Raw genomic sequence first — 23,459 nt, forward strand, 5'->3', positions numbered from 1 at the left:
TTGCTGACATTCATGAAGAAATCCTTAAACTACTAAAGTAGTCTTTGGGGATACTTCTGAAGGAATTCCTGAGTAAGTTTTAGATGGAATCCATGAAGAAATTTCTGAAAGAATCCTTGAAATAATTTTGGAAATTGTACATCTAATTCCTGTACAAATCCCTGGGGATAACCCTAAATGAATCCCAGGATGATTATGTGAAAGAAACTCAGGGAATTCTTGAAGGAATTCTAAAAATACTTGCTTAAGAAATTTATGGAACCTCTCCCTCAAAAAACCTTGGTAAAATTACTACAAAACAAAAATTAATTAATAAAAAAAATAAAAAAAAAATCCTAGAGAAATCTCTTACCAAAATTCAAAGAGGATTTTCAAAAGAATTTTGGGAGGAATTCGTGAACTTATTTTTAAAAGAATCTCTTAACGTCTGAAGAAACTATTAGGCTTCTGTAAAGATTCCTAGACAAATCTTATGAACAATTTCCAAAAAAAATGTAAAAAACTTGAATTATTTCTGAACAAATTTCTGAATTTCTCGAAGAATCCGAGTTAAGACTCCTGAAGGTATCCTTGGAAGAGATGCAGGAGAACATCGCTGGAAGAATATCTGCTGGAATTTCTAAACATTCAAAATCATGAAAGATTCCAGGATTCTGAAGAATTTTCTGGAGATATTCCATAAAGAAATTTATTTAAAAAGTCCTGAAAGAATTTTCAAAGCAACCAATAATGGAAGAATTCCTGAACGAACCCTCGGATTACTTCGGAAATAGAATTCCTGGAGTTATTTCTGAAGGGGAAACGTCAATTAATGACGTTTCGCTTTGAGGAGGGAAGGGGTACACACATTTCAGAAAAGGTCATGTACCAAAAAGGAACCATACGAGGGAGGGAGTTGAAAATGAACATTTTTTGCGTGACTTAACTTATGCAATTTCTAAGGAACCAATGGAGCCATTTTAGGAGGTTTTCTATAGACATTCTTTGGAAAAAAAAATATAAAGGAACTTGAAGCACCTCGAAAAAATAGTCGGAAAATGTTTTTGAAGAAATCCCTGAAGGAATTTCTGAAAGAATTCTGAACTCTTGCATTTTTTGAAAACAAGACGCTGCTAGAATGTTTGGAATTTGTGGATGGTTTTCTGAAAGAATTCCCGGAGAAATTTCGGAAATAATTCATGAAGGAATTCCTTAGGCATGGGAGGTTGTCTAGAAGAATTCCTGGTGGAATTTATTGCGCTTCCTTTAAAGGAAGAATTTTGGAAGAACATTTCATGGAATGTATTCTTCCAGGGATATGCCGATAATATGTAGGAGAATGTGTTTGTGGACCTCAGGAGAATACAGCAAGGCATTTTGTTGATTATCCGTTTGCAAAAAAAGACTCGTTTAGTACTATCGAGGATCTTCAAAGTATTGCAGTATGAAATCATTAATAGAAAACATAAAAAATATGGCAGAAGATTCACAAAATGAGCTCCTACTGCCGAGGTTCTTCTTCTTCTTCTTTGTGGCTCTACGTCCCCACTGGGACTTGGCCGGCCTCGCTTCAACTTAGTGTTCTTTGAGCACTTCCACAGTTATTAATTGAAGGGCTTTCTTTGCCTGCCATTGCATGAATTTGTATATTGTGAGGCAAAAAAAATTCCCGAAGAATATCGGAAGGAATCCAGGTGAAATCTTGTGAGAAACCCCTCAAATATCTATTTCCGGTCGGGAAAATTTTCTCGACACTCTGGACAATGATACACTATGCCCAGGGAGTCGAGAAAATTTTCCCGACCGGAAATAGATATTTGAGGGGTTTCCCACAAGATTTCACCTGGATTCCTTCCGATATTCTTCGGGATTTTTTTTTACAAAGAACGTTGTAAGTTATCACAGGAGAAATTCCGATAGCTCCTGAAAAATCCGTGAAAAAAACTCATGGAAAAAGTCAGGTAAAGCTTAAAAAAAAACATCACGCAAGAACCTTTAGGAAATTTTTCAGCTTAAACTTTTGTAGAAAACCCAAAACCAAACTCTGAAGAAAGCTCACGGAAATTTCTTGAAAAAAAAAAATGCAACTTCTAAATAAATACTGGTAGGAGCTCCTGCAGAAAATTCGTGGAAAACTTTTTAAGAAATCCTGGCAGGAGCTCTGGTAGATGTCTCATAAATAACTCCCGGAAAGATCTACTAGAGAAGTCTCATGAGAAACAGTGGAAGGAATCACGAAAATTCTTTAAGGGGAATTTCGAGAGGAACTTTAGAAAAAAATCTGTGGAAATAACTGCAATATACTGAGTGACTCTTGTGCAATCAATCATTAAAGAAATTCCACGAAAACTTTGTTAAACAGGAGGAACTTTGAGAAAATCCAACGAGGGACTCTGGGAGCAATACCGAAAGAACCTCTAGAAGGCATTCTGGAAAAAGAAACCTCAGTGGCATCTCGTAACCTCATTTTTTACCTGTTCAACGATCCTAAAACTTGCAATTACGGAGGATTCAGGATCAGAAAGTGACCAAAGTGAAAATGGACGGAAACGGCTATTCTCGTCATTTTCCACAAATTATAAGTCAATTTGTTGAGAAAATTCAAGAATTTACATTCGTTGAACAGGTAGAATTGAGGTTAGGAAATCGCCACTGAGAAAACTCACGAAAAATTCATGAAAACGGTAAGAATTCAAGTATCTCGGAAGATTCTCAAGAAAAAGATGTTCGAATCTTGAAAAATGCTTTAAAATTCGTGGAAAAATGCGGAAGGAATCCTGTGACAAACTCTAGGGGGCATTCCAAAAGGTATTTCTAAAATAGTTCTAGTAAGAAACCCTAACTGAATTTCAGGAAAAAAGCATTGTAACGGTATTTCTAGATTGAGTTCAATTACCGAATTGATACCAAAAATGTTGTCAACTCAATGGACTTTACTTCCTGAGTAGATCTACAAGTAGTAAAGTTCACTACTGGGTATTCATGTTTTATTATTTATCGGTGGTAAATTTTCCTAAGTATTCCAGGTTTTTCCCTAATAAATAAAATTCCCCGGGGAATCCCCGTTTTTTCAGGTAGTGGACGCCCTGTGTTCAAATATGATTATCGGCAGCTGCACTCTGTTGAAGATATGAGAAGAAAAAGATCCACCTGCTATCTGGCTGGATTGCCTCATTTGTCCTCTTTACAAGGGACATAGACTGGAGTGCGCCAATTACCAAGAAATAACACTCTTCAACTCGCCGTCCAAAACTCTTGAGGAGTCCTTCGTCGTCAAATACCAAAATGGTTTTCATGAGAACCGATCAACGACGGATCAAATGTTTACTCAACGACGAATTCTAGATAAATTCTGGGTGTACAGTTTGCAGAACCCTCCGTCTCTTAATTGATTTTAAAGCGGCGTACGATTCAGTGAAAGGAAATCAGTTGTGGCGGATAATTATAGAACACGGTTTTCTAACCGGGGCTGTTCGGGCTCGTTTGAAAGTTAACCATCAATGTGAATTTCTTTTCCCGATCAGCCTAGATAGCTGTGTAGTGTCGGTAGCGGTTGTCTCAATTGGCTAAGAATAACACTACGGACCGCCTGATCCAGTGGTAAGAGTCCACTAAACAGGTGACCCCTAATTCATGGTGTTATGCGGCTTTATGGTTACCGTGCCAAAGAATGAATGGTAAGGGGGGTCTAATAAAAACCTAACCACAAACGGAGCCTGTGGAGAATTAGGGTGTCCACCACAGTATTATGCCCTTACTGCGCTAACCGGACACCGATTTGGTTTGTCGTTGATGTTTCCTTTTTGTGCTGTGATTGTGATGAGTGTAATCCTGTCTAGTTTGGGTAGTGGACACATTCTACCGTGACGTTACAACGTTTTGACGCACTCGTAGTCAGATTTTCCTCTATAACTCATAAAAACGAGCGTAAACCGTAGAATATTTTTTCATATTCGGATTCCTTGTAAAATTTCTGATATATTTGACCTATTGAACATTTAGTTTTCATTAGAAAAACTTGTTTGAAATGCGTATTTGTAGCGTGACGTTACAACGCGCTAGAATTCAACTCCCTCTACCGCGCAACCAACATCTTGAAAAGTTTGCTCGGATATTTATTTTAAACTGAATTTTTTTCCCACTGTTGAAATTTATTGGTTTGTTCTTCAATGCAGTGAAATAAAACATATACATTTCGGATTCGTTTTCGCTCGTTCAGTTTCAAACAGGGTTCTGCTCGCGTTGTTACGTCACGAAAATGCACATCATTTTTGAATCAAAATAATCAGACAAAATTTCCGGAATTTGTGAATATATTGTTGCATTATTTTTACTGCTCCAAGAGCAACTTTATTCTATTAAAAATCCGTTTTGTGATAAATGGCTCGGAGGGCCAAATTATTGCTATGAACAGTACGAAAACTCCTTCATGAAGGTTAATGGTACCCATCTTCCACCTAGTACCACCCATATTCATCTAGTATTGTCCCAAAGACTAAACCGTTGATATTCTTTACTTCGCACCGCCAGATATTTAGATTTTTTAGCATAAAACTAATCACGCCATCGAATTAAACATTTTTTTTCAATAATTTATGCAATGTCATGGATTCAATTAAAAACGCTTTAAGATGTGCGAGCAGTTATTGAACCAAAGACATACCTGAGGATCTGCATACCACTTAGGGGCATCAATTTCTGTGATTGCAGAGACAAATAGACCTTATTCTGACAAAAAAATCCATCCTATATATGTCAGAGTCATAATTACTTAGAGAGTTAGTGTTTTTGGCAAAATTTTTTGATAAGTCAAAAACTTACAGCTGTTTTACCATTGGATGTGAGATTCAGACACACTGGGCGACGCTTATTAAGAGTTAAACATAGTTTAGAATTTCTCAAAAAGTGTTCAACAAATTTTGATTAGTTGAGAAACTATTTTTGACAAAATCTTTGGGCACTTTATAAGAAGTTACAACATGTTGAATATTTTTTGAATAAATATAAAGTGCATTATTTTTCAAAATTTCAACTACCATTAGTCAGAAACTTGAACCAAACGGGTTTTAAACTGAAAATTCTTGACAAGATAAACAACTTTTACAAAGACATCAACATTCTAAAAGTCTAAAGTTCAAGTAATTAGAGTCCCGAGATATATAAGTTTCAATTTCGTAGGTGTTACGTCTGTTTGTCGGTGATTCTTGTTATATTAAAAATAGATGTAACACTGACGTAATATCCGTCCCATATATTTCAAGATCCTAACTATTTAGACAGTTGGTGTCCTCGACAAAATTGTTTGGCTGGTCAAGAACTTTCAATTGATGGGCCGCATGATTTCAAATCCGCTAGAGGGCATACACATTTTTAGATTTATTTATCTCAGGATCGTGATTAATTGAAAAGATGGTTGCTTCATTAAAGTTGTTTGATAGATCACTAGACTTTCAGTTTAATAGCCGTATGGTATTAATTTCTGCCACACAGTGGTGGTAGTTGCAAATTTTCAAAAGCATGCCAATTTTATTAATTACCCAAAACACATTCAACAAGCCGTAACTTTTTATAAAATATATCAAAAATTCTCAAATTTTGACTGATAGTTCCTCATCTTGTTATCTGTAATTTCTACAATTTTGGACTTGATTGGTTAGCTCCACACAAAGATGGAGCGCTTTAAGCAGAATCATATTTTTGACTGTGTTCTATTAACTCTTATATCTAAGGAATACGTGAATCAAATCAAATTAAATTTTGAAAGTTAGGAATTATATATTGATCTTTGATTACAATTTGATTTCAATACAATATGTTCAAAGTGAAAAAAGTTCCAGCTTGTAGAATACTTTTCAAGAAATTCTAATCCCTTCCCTGCTTTTGCAAAATGGAAACTAACGTCTTCTAGTGGCAAAATCTCGCATCTATTGTTAAATCAACCGCAAGTCCTTTGCTTACCAAACAACTTTGCCGAAGAAATCATATTTCTATGTAAAAGGGATCCTGAGATGTATGAAATTTAAAATTTGTAAGTTCTCTAGCGCCGTCTGTTGGTGGAACTTTAAATCAAACTATCCATCAACTGTAAGTCTTTGACCAACCTAATAACTTTGTAATTTTGCCAATGTTTCGTCCGTTGGCCACTCATATCACAGAAACTTTCGGTTTGAGTGGTATTAGATTACGATTAAAAAATTTTACAATATCGCAGTACAATTACATCGTAGATATTGGCCAAACACCATCTCCCCCGTCCTTCAAAAAACTGTTTTGAATATAGAACTACGTTTGTCCAATTCAGAAGCCGTCCAAGCCAGAAAGATTTGGTCTTTTCCACGAAACTTTTTTTCGTGACGTTACAACGCAAACTTCAACCAGATGAAACGCAGGCTTCCGTGAACCGATTTTCTTTTTTTTAGTCTCATTTGAAAGATCTTTTCAAGTACAAAGAGCATACAAAATTTCATATTTGTGACGTTTTGCGTATTTGAATAAAATTTAAAAATGTTGATTTTTCGTGACGTTACAACGCAATAAAAACCCATACTATGATCGGCCATATTTCAGAATTGTAAAGTCTTCCGATTGAAAATCTTTTTATGCTAAAAATTCCACATACATTTATCTACAAATGATGGAAGACTTTTGAAAAATCAGTGTGTTGGTGTTTAAAATACGACAGTTTGGATGAAAAGTGTGCCTAAAAGACTTAAAATCACGATTTCAATGTTAATCTTAATCGTCGTTCAATTTATATTTATTGTCACACTAATATCATGTCGAATACATTTTTGGATGACAAAAGTAATGTAGAATGTGACAAAAATGTCAAATATGCCAAAACTCAACTTTGAAAAATTGGTGATGATGATACGGGGCCTGTAGAATGTGTCAGTGGCTCTGGCTATGAAACCTCAGATCAATTTTCAGCGTAAAAGCTTGCGTAGCCCAAGTGGCTCTACTTCAAAAAGTTCATTTTCGTAGGGTAACTTCTGTATAGTTTTGCCTCTTTCATTATAAATGAAGTTTCGTGCCTCGAGCATGCTATATATTAGAATAACGTTAACAGTATAGTTCAACCTTTCCTTATGCATGCCTTGAACCAAGCTCTTGTATTCAGCTTCTTTTCGCTGATTTTTGGCAGTTTTGCTACGATGATTACATCATCTAAAGTAGCTCAAACATTATTTGAAATGATTCAGTTTCAGTATATGATTCAGTAGTACAGTTACTTAACATAGAATTGCACTTAAGGCGAAACTGGCAGCATTTTCTCATTTTTTCGGTTTTTGATTTTTTATTAAATAACGAAGCAATATTTTCAAAATCGGTTCCGTGCACATGTAGAGCATGGATCAAGGTATCTTCTGATTTTTTGAGGTGGAAAATGTTTTCCATTTTTACAGAAACCATTTTTTTGTGGAATTTTGTTCAAAAATGGTTTCTGCAAAAACGAAAAACATTTTCCACTACAAAAAAAATCAGAAGATACCTTCCTCCATATTCTACATTTGCACGAAAACCGATTTTGAAAATATTGCTTCGTTATTTAATAAAAAATCAAGAACCGAAAAGTGAGAAAATGCTTCCAGTTTCGCCTTAACCCAACTCTGCATGAGCAGAATTTGTCATGAGTTGACTGATTGGCATGTGTCAGATGAGTCTCCATTTGACATTCTTTACACTTTTAAGTGTCCCTTCGCAAACTTTGCGTATTCAGACGTCACATTTTATGGATAACTCGCTTCCATTGCTACTCCAAGAGAGTTTCGTTGTGATTTTGTTACAACAACGCCCTCCATTGTGGTATACCATGACTATTGCTTTGAAAGAAACTTGTCCTCTGCGGTCTGTGCGGACCGCAAGAGGTATTCCTGAATGGAACTCTGATCTGTTCAAGTTCAAAATATCTTCGGATAAACCATTCTTTTGTATAGTTACGAATCTCTAGCTTCCGCCCGAGAATTGTAGCTACAGTATCGACTTAGTGGGCACTAAAAAGCTCTGCTGAAGTCTCCAGGAGCAAATGGGGTGTTGTACTATTTTTCTCCAGAGGGATTTGAGTATTTCAAACATGTTTTGAACTCTTAAAATTTTCCATTGGGTTTTTTAAAGGCGTGAAATTACTCCATAGTTTTAACTCTAAAGGATGAGGGCGTTGTATAAAGAAAGAATGAGTTCCAGATTTATCTGATTACCACGTTCTTTCTGAAATGCTTGAAACGCATTGTCGATTATCACATCTGTGATGTTCGTCTGGCTGACATGCCTATTCATGTGAACTCACATGCCTCCCTATTTGGGATGTCCACAGTGACTCTTTTACACAAAGTTGTATACGTTTTCAAGAAATTACTCGCTCAAACGTAGTTTTTGCTTGATTTCTTGAATATTGAGGATGCTTTCGATGACGTACCTTTCAATGTCATATTGAAAGTCGCATGACATCACGAGCTACCTCCAATGAGGTATAGGCTCTCTTTACGCTTATGCGTTTTACGGTGTCCTTTTCAGGGCACTGATTAAACCCGTTGTGGTTTAGGCGTTCATTCCCCCTACCCCAAGCGTATAAAGCAAAAGGATTTATCCTGCTAATAAAACACGGCAGACTAAGTTGGGCTAGTCACGTCTTAATGATACCGGAAGAACGGCAGACGAAGATAGTATTCACTTTTTTAGTGGATTGTCTACGGTTTCTCATAACTTCATGATCAGCAAAAAAAAGTAAGGACCCACAAACATCGATTGAGAACGTCTGTTTTAGTGGCTTCAATGCTAACAAATTAATAATATCTACCGCCGATCGGATAGCGATAGGCGAAGGTACTGGGACGACGGTATCATAGTCTTATACAGCTATCACGCAAAACAACTAAAGACAACAGGGAACCGAAATTAACACACGGCGATGGTGTGGTGACGCCGATGACTACACAGGTAACACCAGAGAAGGAGCCCGTCCCGTCGTCAGGGCGCGAGCGTCACACATTTATCTTCGTTATACAGAGACGAAAAACGCTGATGTTTGATAAGAAACAGATGGACGTTGCGATTGATAACGGAGCCGTGGAACAATGGGCCTTCCTGGAGTAATTTCGAAGGCAATTTGCAAATTGGATCGTTTCGAATTCGAGTTCAATTGGGTTCATCATTGTGTAGTTTATCGAGGAACGCAGATGACCATGAAGCTCTGTCCATGTATTCATGATGATGGTTCAAAATATCTGAACGTCCGTCCTTGACACATATGGCATCTCATTCAATAATCTACTGCTGCGAAGTCAGTTGTGATCATTCCGGTTTAGTTACGCACGACGATACCGGCACCGGCACTATTTGGTCCTACAGTGTGTTGAAAAATTACCCGTGCAGAGATTTTTTCTACTAGAATATATTGCGTTCATTGTTTTACAGATTTGCTGGAACACTAACATGAATTCTCTAAATACAAGCTAAACGAGATTCAAATATTTTTTTTTAATTCACTACACTTTGAGTTGAAGGAAACAGATAAATTACCCGGTTTCAGGTCATTTTGCCGAACGCCATTTGGCCAAATGCCGTTTGGTCCAACGTCATTTGGCCGAATGCCGAATACAGCAAATTTTCAAATTTAAGGAAATATTGTGCTCGTTGAAAAAAAAAACACTACACAAACAATTTTTCGACACACCGTACGTCTCCGATCGCGTTAACGATATAACTTCTTCTGATTTCGCACCAACAAACCGCAACGCACGAGTTCAATTTCGAGCTCACGTGACTTTGAGTCATTTCTTCCAAGTGGGCCCCAGCAGCAGAACCAATTCCAACAAATTGCGATCCACAATTTCACTAAATCAGCACCGCCGCGCACTCAACACTCCAGGGCACGCGGCACAGAAAACTAAAAATCCAACCGTTGATTTTGGATTTCCTTATCACGGCCGCGAAGGCATTTACACACGTCTTCACTGACCGCCTAGCATCCTAGAAGAGGCGGCTTCCCGTATCTTCTCAGTCAACAAAACAGAAACGGATGACTTCACCGGCGACGACGAGCAGAGCAAATAAGGCGCCTACCGAACACAACACATAGGAAGTCACTGTCTCAGCTCTAGCTCTAGCTCTGGAGTACCGCACAACGAGCAGTGTGTCGTCTTTTCCACGCGACGGTCGTAAACATACTAGATTTCGTCGAGCGAGCCGACCGACGACGACTCGGAGACTGGCACAACAGCCAGGCGTTGTAATAGAGCGCGGCTACAGTAGCGCCCAAGTGAAACAACTCACCATAAAATTGATAAAGCTTATCTCTGCCAAAATGCTTTATTTCGTTTCTTTTTATGATGCACCTGCCGCCTGAGAAGATTGAACAGGTGAGCTCGTTTCATGTCATGTTGCACATTCTGTTCTTTCCATCTTTTTATCTTCTCAGATAGAAAGATGGTGGAATATCTAAAATACAGTGTACTCTGTGTATCATCCCCTTTGGCGTTTTCCAATCGATACCGAACTGGATTTATTGCTGCTGTTCTTTTTTGTGCTGTAATGGTAGAGAGTTTAATTTTGCCTTTCGTAAGGGGCATTTCTATTTAGGAAACCTTCTAAACTCGGTGTAAAAAAGAAATGGCTAATTCGCGTGTCATGCCTCGAGCATGCGTGCTTGTCAACAACGCAATCATTGCTACACTCATCGCTGAACTGACCGCTAGAGATGTATGTGCTATCCCAATCGAAGTATCTGTTGGAAACCTCAACAGGAAATACGTCTAATGTTCGGTTTATTTACCGCATGATGGACCATCCCCTACGGATGCTTTCAAATAAGTCTTCGCATACTGCACTTCAAAAGGCCTTAAGCAAATTGTTGGCAGTGATAATGCTCAGCATATCATCTGGGGCAGCTCAGACATTAACTTGAGAGGCTCCAATTGGATGAAATACTTAAGTAGCACAGAACTTGGATTACTTACCATAGACAACCGCACAACCTTCATGGTATCTGCTAGAGAGGAAGTGTCAAACATAACGCTTTGCTCTGGCAGAATTAGTCACGAGCTGACCAATTGGCATGTGTCAGATGAAGAATCTTTATTTGACAATCGCTACATCTGTTTTGAACACTTGAATGTTACTTCGCAAACATTGCGTTTCAGGAACCCCCGGTCAACCAACTGGGATCTCTTTACCGAATTGGTTGCATCAGCCAACTTTCATGGATACTCACCATCCATTGATACTCCAAGTGATTTAAATGATGCCGTTGATACTACAACGCTAAGACCATGGAAGCTTTGGAAGAAGCTTGCTCTCTACGGTCTGTGAAGACCACAAGAGGAACCCCTTGCCTTGGTGGAACTCTGATTTGGCGAAGCTCAGGAAACAATGTAGAAGGAGTTGCAACAGACGTCGTTCTGCTGGATCGGAGGCTTTCAGGTCAGCTCGCAAGGCCAACCAAAAAGCTCTCCGGTTTGCTGAACGGGCTAGAAAAACCTATGTACAAATGTTTCCAGTTTGAGTGAAGTCAGTCGGTTAAACAAAATCCTTGCGAAATCTAAGGATTTCCGAGTGAACGAACTTCGTTTGCCAATTGGCGATCTGATGAGGAAGTTCTGGAATGCTTATTCAGCACACACTTCCCTGGATGTGTGGATATTACATCTTCGGATGAACCTGATGTCTTTTCTTGTAGTTATGATTCCATGGCCTCGGCTCGGAGTATTGTAACTATAGAATCGATTGAGTGGACTTAATAGCTTTGCTCCTTTCAAATCTCCTGGAGCAGATGAAATTTATCCTATTCTGCTAAAAAAGGGATTTGATTATTTCAAACATGTTTTGAAAAAAATACTTGTTTGCAGTTTTGCTACAGGGTATATTCCCAAATCTTGGCGGAATATTACTGTAAAATTTATTCCGAAAATGGGTCGTGCAAAGAGTTTCAGGCCTATCACTTTGGCCTCTTTTCTTCTGAAATGCTTAGAACGCATTGTCGATCATCACATACGTGATGTTCATATGGCCAACGTACCTCTTCATGTGAACCAACATGCCCACAAATCTGGTAAGTCCACTGTGGCTCTTTTACACAAGGTTGTTTACGATATCGAGAAAGCATTCGCTCAAAAGCAATCCTGTTTGGGTGTTTTCTTAGATATCGAGGGTGCCTTTGACAACGTGCCTTTCGATGCCATATTGGAAGCCGCACGGGGTCATGGTATATCTCCAATGATTTCCAATTGGATTCACCAAATGCTCAATAAAAACCGACATCTCTTCTCGACTTTGATGCAAAGCAGCGATTAGGAAATTGAGTGTGTGTGAATGCCCCCAAGGGGGAGTCTTATCACCCCTTTTGTGGAATCTCGTAACAGATACGCTATTGAGGCAACTCTATAGGTATGTGCATCAGCACCCTTTTCGACCTGATGCAAAACGCCCTTCAGGTAGTTGAGGGTTGGTGTCGCCAATATGGCCTTTCGGTTAATCCGAGTAAAACATCTGTTGTTCTTTTTACGGAAAGGCGAAACCCTAATGGCGTTCGACCTTTGCGTTTCTTTGATTCTGAAATCGATGTGACTGAACAGGTAAAGTACGTTAGAGTTATTCTTGATTCCAAGCTTTCCTGGACACCTTACATTGAGTTCAGAATCAAGAAAGCTTGTTTGGCCTTCGGGCAATGCCGGCGAACATTTGGGGTATAACTTGGGGTCTAAAACCCAAGTATATCAAATGGATTTACACAACTGTGGTTCGGCCAATATTGGCCTATGGATATCTTGTGTGGTGGCAAAAGGGTGAAATGAGAACGGTCCAATCAAATGCGATGTCTTGAGCGTTCTCTTCAGTTCCCACGGCAGCACTCGAAGCTCTCTTTGACAATGCTCCACTACACATTCATCTCAATCAAGAAGGACTTTCTTGCACTTACTGTCTACGGGTACTCGGTATACTAGAGAAAATTCTTGTGAACCGCAGATCAACACACAGCTCGTTGTTTCCACTTTTGGTGAATTGGGACAAAATTGTCCTTACTCCAAGTGATCTTACAATTGATTGTAATTTTCCATATAGGACATTTTTCCACGAAATTCCCTTCCCGGGAAGAGTGGACATCTGGTAATCAAGGGAGAAGTATTTCAGAGGGCGTCCTATGTTACACTAATTGCTCCCTTCTTGAAGGTTTAGCAGGTGCTGGTGTCTATTCTCGTGAGCTAAGGCTACATCAGTCTTACTTGATAGACACTGAACCGTTTTTCAGGCCGAAATTTTTGCTCTTATGTGCGGAGTGCAATCAGCACTTCAGCAGCACGTAATGGGCAAAGTAATATACTTCTGTTCAGATAGCCAGGCTGCTATTAAAGCACTTGCTTTGGCCAACTCTAGGTCGAAGGTAGTTATCGCTTGTCGAACTCAAATCGAGGAGCTGAATTCAGCAAACGCTGTTCACCTTGTATGGGTACCTGGCCATTCTTCCATCGCTGGAAATGAATTGGCTGATGAGTTAGCTCGCACTGGAGCATCACATGACTTCATTGGCCCTCTGAGCCAGCTAATCCGATATCGAAGTGTTGAGTAAAGCTTCAGATTCACACCTGGGCTGCCACTCAACACAGACAATACTGGAATAGTTTGGAGTCATGTCGTCAAACCAAATTGTATTGTACTGAGCCATCTCCAAGTGTGGCGAAGTATCTTACAAATCTGTCAAAGCAGAATTGCAGCATTCTGGTCAAAGCATTGATTGGCCACTGGCCGACTCAGCTATCACATGGCAAATTTTGCTTCGTTTGGGGAAAAACGCTTCATTTTTCAAGCACTGCATGATCCAATCTTCCCATAAATGATTGACGAGAATGGAGGAGAGATACGCAATTGTTTTGGTTCAATGTGAAAAATGTAACCACTGCACAGTGTTCGAAATCGATGATTTTACGATCAAAATTAAATAACTTTTTTTAGGTTGGTTCTAGAGGTTTGGCGTGTTCTACAAAGTTTTTCTGCATGTTAAAAGGCGTCTTTTGATAAAATGTAATAAATGATCAATCCCCCTAGAAGTGAGATAAAAAAAATATTTTTTCGAAATATTTTTTTAGAGTTTTGACGTCTTCGGCAAAGTTGTAGCCCATAATAAGAGAACAAAAATCGTAGAACATGTCAAAGCTCCATCTCTTACGGTTTTTGAGATATGGAGCGTTTTGTGCGAAGTACCCCTAAAACTAGTTTTTTCAGTGTAGCTTCAACAGATAAAATCCTACAGTTTTGTGACCTTCTACAAACTTGTTCAGGACGTTGAATTACACATTTCTTCCGAAGATGTCAAGTCATTATATCTTAAAACAAAAAAGTTAGAGGCGAATTTATCATATTTTAAGGTGTACTTTCACCTTAAGTAACTATTTCCGGCGCAAAATGGCGCAGATGGCTCAGTCGGTAGTTGAAAGATTAGACTTTTTACTATCACTTGGGGTTGGAAACCCTCGTGGGCAATAGTGGGAAAGGTGGTTTATATACATGACAAAAACTCATTATTTTGCCTGTAATACAAGAAAAATAAATAAAAATTAATCATTTAGGAGCCCGCAGTAATTTTTACTGCATTGCGTTATTTCCAGCAAAATTTTACAACGTTCCCCAAGTGATAGTAAAAAGTCTAATCTTTCAACTACCGACTGAGCCATCTGCGCCATTTTGCGCCGGAAATAGTTACTTAAGGTGAAAGTACACCTTAAAATATGATAAATTTGCCTCTAACTTTTTTGCTTTAAGATATAATGACTTGACATCTTCGGAAGAAATGTGTAATTCAACGTCCTGAACAAGTTTGTAGAAGGTCACAAAACTGTAGGATTTTATCTGTTGAAGCTACACTGAATAAACTAGTTTTAGGGGTACTTCGCACAAAACGCTCCATATCTCGAAAACCGTAAGAGATGGAACTTTGACATGTTCTACGATTTTTGTTCTCTTATTACTGGCTACAACTTTGCCGAAGCCGTCAAACCTCTAAAAAAATATTTCGAAAAAATATTTTTTTTATCTCACTTCTAGGGGGATTGATCATTTATTACATTTTATCAAAAGACGCCTTTTAACATGCAGAAAAACTTTGTAGAACACGCCAAACCTCTAGAACCAACCTAAAAAAAAGTTATTTAATTTTGATCGTAAAATCATCGATTTCGAACACTGTGCACTGGTTACTTCGGTGAGGTTGCTAGAGGATTTGAACCGCGAAAGGGCTGAAAAAGAACGAGCTTTAAACGAACGATAACTTTAAGAAAAACTAGAACGCGAAAGACTGTCGATCGCTCGAAAACATGAGTTATTGAAAGAACATGACGGTTAACCTTCGTCGTGCATTAGGGTCATTATGACCCAAAACGCGATTTCAACCATCAATGTCTCTTTTGTTAGTTAACTTATCGTAATGAAACTTCTTGACTTTTAATATTTTGCAGAAACGAGTCTTTTGAAAAAAAAAAAATTTCTTAAGGTGAAACCAAAATGGCGCCACAAAAAAAGTTACGAATAATGCATTGGGGTCATTATGACCCAGAAAATCAAACTCTTATAGAATGATGATTTTTTCACCAATTCAAATGACCAAAGTCTTATTTGATAGATAATTACGTCAAGAATGTGTTGATATGTTGAAATAGTGGTTCCGGGATCATTGGCCACCGGGAATCTGCTACACAGGGCACCATGTCGGACATGTGCGATAGCACTACATTTTGCCAGTAGTTGTGGAATATCTCGCATTCTGGACCACCTAGAAGGATACTGTCTTCGGCAAAGTTGCTCAGAATACTAAGAGCTTTCACATAGGAAGCAATTTAGTTCGAGAATCACTCACTGCGTGGCGCTAGTGTTCCTAAAAGCTTCCAGTTCAGTCTGAATGTCGTATATCTCGCGTTCTGGACCACCTAGAAGGATACTGTCTTCGGCAAAGTTGCTCAGAAGACTAAGAGCTTTCACATAGGAATCAATTTAGTTCGAGAATCACTCACTGCGTGGCGCTAGTGTTCCTATAAGCTTCCAGTTCAGTCTGAATGCCGTATATCTCGCGTTCTAGATCATCTAGAAGGATACTGTCTTCGGCAAAGTTGCTTAGAAGACTAAGAGCATTCACATAGGAAATAATATAGTTCGAGAATCACTCACTGCGTGGCGCTAGTGTTCCTATAAGCTGCCAGTTCAGTCTGAATGTCGTATATATCGCGTTCTAGACCACCTAGAAGGATACTGTCTTCGGCAAAGTTGCTTAGAAGACTAAGAGCATTCACATAGGAAATAATTTAGTTCGAGAATCACTCACTGCGTGGCGCTAGTGTTCCTATAAGCTTCCAGTTCAGTTTGAACGTCGTATATATCGCGTTCTAGACCACCTAGAAGGATACTGTGTTCGGCAAAGTTGCTCAGAAGACTAAGAGCTTTCACATAGGAAATAATTTAGTTCGTGAATCAATCACTGCGTGGCGCTAGTGTTCCTATAAGCTTCCAGTTCAGTCTGAACGTCGTATATCTCGCGTTCTGGACCACCTAGAAGGATACTGTCTTCGGCAAAGTTGCTCAGAAGACTAAGAGCTTTCACATAGATAACAATTTAGTTCGAAAATCACTCACTGCGTGGCGCTAGTGTTCCTATAAGCTTCCAGTTCAGTCTGAACGTCGTATATCTCGCGTTCTGGACCATCTAGAAGGATACTGTCTTCGGCAAAGTTCCTCAGAAGACTAAGAGCTTTCACATAGATAGAAATTTAGTTCGAGAATCACTCACTGTAAGGCGCTAGTGCTCCTATAGGCTTCCAGTTCAGTCTGAATGTCGTATATCTCGCGTTCTAGACCACCTAGAAGGATACTGTCTTCGGCAAAGTTGCTCAGAAGACTAAGAGCTTTCACATAGATAACAATTTAGTTCGAGAATCACTCACTGCGTGGCGCTATTGTTCCTATGAGCTTCCATTTCAGTCTGAACGCCGTATATCTCGCGTTCTGGACCACCTAGAACGATACTGTCTTCGGCAAAATTGCTCAGAAGTCTAAGAGCTTTCATATAGTAAACAATTTAGTTCGAGAATCACTCACTGCGTGGCGCTAGTATTCTTAGATGTTTCCAGTTCAGTCTGAACGTCGTATATCTCGTGTTCTGGACCACTTAGAAGGATACTGTCTTCGGCAAAGTCACTCAGAAGACTAAAATCTTTCGCATGGAAAACAATTTAGTTCGAGAATCACTCACTGCGTGTTCTTAGGAACTTTCAGTTCAATCTGAACGTCGTATATCTCGTATTCTGAACCACTTAGAAGGATTATGCCATTCGGCAAAGTTGCTCAGAACAATAAAATCTTTCGCATAAAAAACAATTTAGTTCGAGAATCACTCACTGCATGGTGCTAGTGTTCCTATGAGCTTCCAGTTCAGTCTGAACGTCGTATATCTCGCGTTCTGTACCACCTAGAAGGATACTGTCTTTGACAAAGTTGCTCAGAACACTAAAAGCTTTCGCAAAGAAAACAATTTAGTTCGAGAATCATTCACCGCATGGCGTTAGTGTTCCTATGAGCTTTCAGTTCAGTCTGAATGTCGTATATCTCGTGTTCTGAACCACTTAGAAGGATACTGTCTTCGGCAAAGTTGCTCGGAAGACTAAAATCTTTCGCATGGAAAACAATTTAGTTCGAGAATCACTCACTGCGTGGCGCTAGTGTTCTTAGGAGCTTTCAGTTCAATCTGAACGTCGTATATCTCGTGTTCTGAACCACTTAGAAGGATACTTTCTTCGGTAAAGTTGCTCAGAACAATACAATCTTTCGCATAGAACACAATTTAGTTCGAGAATCACTCACTGCATGGTGCTATTGTTCTTATGAGCTTCCTGTTCAGTCTGAACGTCGTATATCTCGCGTTCAGGACCATCTAGAAAGATACTGTCTTCGGCAAAGTTACTCAGAAGACTAAGAGCTTTCACATAGATAACAATTTAGTTCGAGAATCACTCACTGCGTGGCGCTAGTGTTCCTATAAGCTTCCAGTTCAGTCTGAACGTCGTATATCTCGCGTTCTGGACCATCTAGAAGGATACTGTCTTCGGCAAAGTTCCTCAGAAGACTAAGAGCTTTCACATAGATAGAAATTTAGTTCGAGAATCACTCACTGTAAGGCGCTAGTGCTCCTATAGGCTTCCAGTTCAGTCTGAATGTCGTATATCTCGCGTTCTAGACCACCTAGAAGGATACTGTCTTCGGCAAAGTTGCTCAGAAGACTAAGAGCTTTCACATAGATAACAATTTAGTTCGAGAATCACTCACTGCGTGGCGCTATTGTTCCTATGAGCTTCCATTTCAGTCTGAACGCCGTATATCTCGCGTTCTGGACCACCTAGAAGGATACTGTCTTCGGCAAAATTGCTCAGAAGTCTAAGAGCTTTCATATAGTAAACAATTTAGTTCGAGAATCACTCACTGCGTGGCGCTAGTATTCTTAGATGTTTCCAGTTCAGTCTGAACGTCGTATATCTCGTGTTCTGGACCACTTAGAAGGATACTGTCTTCGGCAAAGTCACTCAGAAGACTAAAATCTTTCGCATGGAAAACAATTTAGTTCGAGAATCACTCACTGCGTGTTCTTAGGAACTTTCAGTTCAATCTGAACGTCGTATATCTCGTATTCTGAACCACTTAGAAGGATTATGCCATTCGGCAAAGTTGCTCAGAACAATAAAATCTTTCGCATAAAAAACAATTTAGTTCGAGAATCACTCACTGCATGGTGCTAGTGTTCCTATGAGCTTCCAGTTCAGTCTGAACGTCGTATATCTCGCGTTCTGTACCACCTAGAAGGATACTGTCTTCGACAAAGTTGCTCAGAACACTAAAAGCTTTCGCAAAGAAAACAATTTAGTTCGAGAATCATTCACCGCATGGCGTTAGTGTTCCTATGAGCTTTCAGTTCAGTCTGAATGTCGTATATCTCGTGTTCTGAACCACTTAGAAGGATACTGTCTTCGGCAAAGTTGCTCAGAAGACTAAAATCTTTCGCATGGAAAACAATTTAGTTCGAGAATCACTCACTGCGTGGCGCTAGTGTTCTTAGGAGCTTTCAGTTCAATCTGAACGTCGTATATCTCGTGTTCTGAACCACTTAGAAGGATACTTTCTTCGGTTAAGTTGCTCAGAACAATACAATCTTTCGCATAGAACACAATTTAGTTCGAGAATCACTCACTGCATGGTGCTATTGTTCTTATGAGCTTCCTGTTCAGTCTGAACGTCGTATATCTCGCGTTCTGGACCATCTAGAAAGATACTGTCTTCGGCAAAGTTACTCAGAAGACTAAGAGCTTTCACATAGATAACAATTTAGTTCGAGAATCACTCACTGCGTGGCGCTAGTGTTCCTATATGCTGCCAGTTCAGTCTGAACGTCGTATATCTCGTGATCTGGACCACTTAGAAGGATACTGTCTTCGGCGAAGTAACTCAGAGGACTAAAAGCTTTTACATAGAAAACAATTTAGTTCGAGAATCACTCACTGCGGGGAGCTAGTGTTCTTAGGTGCTTCCAGTTCAGTCTGAACGTCGTATATCTCGTGTTCTGGACCACTTAGAAGGATACTGTCTTCGGCAAAGTTGATCAGAAGACTAAGAGCTTTCACATAGTAAGCAATTTAGTTCGAGAATCACTCACTGCGTGGCGCTATTGTACTTAGGAGTTTCCAATTCAGTCTACATGCCGTATATCTCGTGATCTGGACCACTTAGAAAGATACTGTTGCTCAGAAGACTAAGAGCTTTTACATAGGAAAAAAAATAGTTCAAAAATTACTCACTGCGTGGTGCTAGTATTCTTAGGAGCTTCCAGTTCAGTCTGAACGTCGTATATCTCGCGCTCTCTACCACTTAGAAGGATACTGTCTTCGACCAAGTTACTCAGAAGACTAAGAGTTTTCATGATGTGATGAGACACCAAGACGCTTTCAGACAAATTTTGATGAGCTGAAAGATTAAGCTTTTTCGCTGAACTTTCGGCAAAATTTGCTGAGTTACAGCAAAACGTTGATGGTGATCAGTAGATTTGACTGCACAAATCAGCAAACCTTGCTGAATTTTCACAAATATTTTGCTAAAACGTTTAACTCGACAAATTTTAGTTAAAAATTTTTGGGGTGTATTGTTCTTAGTAGCTGAAAGCTTGATATAATCGTTGTGTATCCGTGTAACATAGTACATAATTGTAAAACCTTCCAAGAAGAAAAGAAGCTTTTACATTGAAAGTTTATTTCAAAATTTTCTCACAACGTGGTACTTGTGTTCTTTGGAGCTGTCAGTTTAATCTCGGGTCATGCAGTTTATTCGGATTTTTTTTTTCAGTTACGACTTTGGATATCTGTGCAGCAATTCCTGAGGTCAGATTTGAGCTGCATGAAATTCTCCGGGTCCGAGGAAAACAACAGAAACCCGTTAGAGAAGTGTTGGCAGGACTTGATTTGGAATACGTGAACCTGATTTACCAGCTTTTGTAACGTGTTGTTGTCAGAGTTTGATGTATTATGTACCTTGTTTTCGTTGTCCGCCTTTTGGTTTTGTTGTTCGCCCCTGTCTGTCGTCGCCCGCCTTCCCTTTGTCCCCTTCTTGTCGTTGTCTTCCGATAAAGTCCTTTCTTTTTGGTTCCGTTACAGATATGGACAATTTGTCCCATCAATGTTAGCAAAGTAAGCAAAAAATTTTGTTTTAAACCCATAAATCCATCCTTCCCAATTTTATTTTATTTTCAATCCTTAACCTCGAAACAGCCGCGAGTACTTCGGCTTCCCAAACTAACATAGTTTTAAGGCAGTCATGAATTGAAAAATGTAAAATCAATGTAATAACAAAAGATTTCGGCTCAGTTATGCCCACGTGGCGCTTGAGCCTTCCAAATATACGAATAGATAAAAAAATTCTTTGGTGTAAGTTTTCAAGATTTTTTAGGAACTTATGTAACATATGCTTCGGCAATGGCTTTGTGGACTTTTTCAAAAAATTTCTTCTACGGAAATTTCTTTGGGAATCCCGTCTGAAAGTTCTTTTTGTTTTTTTTTTTTACAATTCAATTGGAAAACCCTATGCTTATTACTTTGGGAATATTTGTAACATTCTTTTGGAAACATATGTGCCAATTCTTACAGATTCGGTATTTCTTTTGCAAATCGTTTTGGCGAATTCCGTAAAAGTAACCCTGCGAAAATATTTCGAATTTCCTTTTGGCGGAATTTCTTCAGCAAATTCTTTGAAAATCCTTTAGCAATATTAGTGGATTTGATCCAAAACTTCATATAAGTTTTTTTGGGTTTTCTATTTCGGCAATTCTTTGAAATTTTGTTCGATAAATCTTTTGGAAATTTCTCAGCAGTAATAATGGAAATTGATTGAAGTTATTATATTTGAAAATACCTACAGCATAACTGTGGGGTTCGTGATTGTACTGTTAGTAACGCCAGCCTTTTAGGCGTATTATAAGCCACGAATTGTGGGTTCGATTCCCATCCCGGTCGGGAGAAAATTTTCGCCAAACGGAAAATTCTTCATTGAGCCATTGGATATCTTACAGTCTTACATGTAATCCGTTGTCTAGTGTAAGTTATATACAGTCTGTGGTCTTTGGCTGAAGAAGGTGTGCAAATTTATCAGGCAACTCTTACGGGATTTCCTTTATCAATTTCTTTGGAAGTTTTCTTTTATCTCTTTATTCGGGAATTTTCTGCCGTAGGCAGGTTCATACCGGCTTTCTTTGGAAGTTTTATCTGCAATCCCTTTGGAAATTTAGCTGACAATTACTTTTGTTATTCTTTCGACAGCTCTTTGCAAAATTGAATTTTTAAAAATTTCTTCAGTATTCTTTCAGCATTGGAAACTCCTTTAGAAAATCTTTACAGAATTTCGTTTGTTATTACTTTGGAAATTCAATTAGATACTCCTCACAAAATGAAAAAACACAATGGCATGGCCGGAGAAAAGCTCATCGGAATTACCTTAAGGATTTCCAAAAATCAAGGTATTTTTAAGAAGACCATCAAAAATTTAAAATTCAGAATATTTCATGAAGCAATTTCCAAATACGTTTGAATGTTGAAATAGCTGAAGGCACCTTCAAGAAATGTCTATAACGCGAGATATACGACATTCAGACTGAACTGGAAGCTTATAGGAACACTAGCGCCACGCAGTGAGTGATTCTCGAACTAAATTGCTTCCTATGTGAAAGCTCTTAGTCTTCTGAAGAACTTTGCCGAAGACAGTATCCTTCTAGATGGTCTAGAACGCGAGATATACGACGTTCAGACTGAACTGGAAGCTTATAGGAACACTAGCGCCACGCAGTGAGTGATTCTCGAACTAAATTTCTATCTATGTGAAAGCTCTTAGTCTTCTGAGGAACTTTGCCGAAGACAGTATCCTTCTAGATGGTCCAGAACGCGAGATATACGACGTTCAGACTGAACTGGAAGCTTATAGGAACACTAGCGCCACGCAGTGAGTGATTTTCGATCTAAATTGCTATCTATGTGAAAGCTCTTAGTCTTCTGAGCAACTTTGCCGAAGATAGTATCCTTCTAGGTGGTCTAGAACGCGAGATATACGACGTTCAGACTGAACTGGAAGCTTATAGGAACACTAGCGCCACGCAGTGAGTGATTCTCGAACTAAATTATTTCCTAGGTGAATGCTCTTAGTCTTCTGAGCAACTTTGCCGAAGACAGTATCCTTCTAGGTGGTCTAGAACGCGAGATATACGACATTCAGACTGAACTGGAAGCCTATAGGAACACTAGCGCCTTGCAGTGAGTGATTCTCGAACTAAATTGTTATCTATGTGAAAGCTCTTAGTCTTCTGAGCCCTGGGCTTGGATTATATCTTCCAGGAAGCTTTGATTTCAGGCATGTGGTCGATGGCCTTTGCAGTAATGATTAGAATAGCTGAATGTATAATCAATGGCAAACAATTCTGTAAGAATCAGATCTCCAAGTCATCTGATATAGTTATACTGATCATGACGCTGCATAGTATATCGAACATTTGTCGAAGTCATTTATGTGCCGGGAAAATATAATTCCAAGTTGGAGAGAATATTACAAACTGAGGGAGGGTAATAGGCCCAGTCAGACCCCTGAATGGGCAATGTGGGTTAGTTTATGGGAATGCCATTGAAGGTTTGTAATATTCTCCGAGGCTTTCGAAATCCAACAGGGCGCGTCCCCGGGTTGCGGATAGGGGGAAAAGGGAGATTTTTCACATTCGTACTGTAATCAGCCAATGTGGTATTATCTCCTATGGTGTTGTAGTGCGAATGAATGATCTCATTCTATGGGAATTCGAACCTTGTAATGTATTGTTTATCAACTTCAATTTTCTAAGCTTGATAAGGTTTTGAAGACAAACATGAGATGAGAGAATTGCCTAATAGGAAAGTCACATCAGCAAAGCTTTTACATATGCAAATGCTATCCATGGG

The 23,459-nt window shown here is 39.0% G+C and overlaps 1 protein-coding gene across 5 annotated transcripts in view; it reads right to left on the reverse strand.

The window, feature by feature from the left end:
* The window catches only part of LOC115253813 (inositol hexakisphosphate and diphosphoinositol-pentakisphosphate kinase), a 124,350-nt gene that overhangs the window by 77,753 nt on the left and 23,138 nt on the right, over nucleotides 1–23,459 (reverse strand). For 2 of the 5 annotated variants that reach the window (XM_062844956.1, XM_062844955.1), the window contains exon 1: nucleotides 9,701–10,692. The exons of the other annotated variants lie outside the window; for them this stretch is intronic. The gene's annotated coding sequence lies outside the window, so the exon portion shown is untranslated. Of the gene's footprint in view, nucleotides 1–9,700; nucleotides 10,693–23,459 lie in introns of those variants that run through there. 5 annotated transcript variants of the gene reach the window in all.

This window comes from Aedes albopictus, chromosome 1, assembly GCF_035046485.1.
Source record: "Aedes albopictus strain Foshan chromosome 1, AalbF5, whole genome shotgun sequence".
Classification (NCBI taxonomy): domain Eukaryota; kingdom Metazoa; phylum Arthropoda; class Insecta; order Diptera; family Culicidae; genus Aedes; species Aedes albopictus.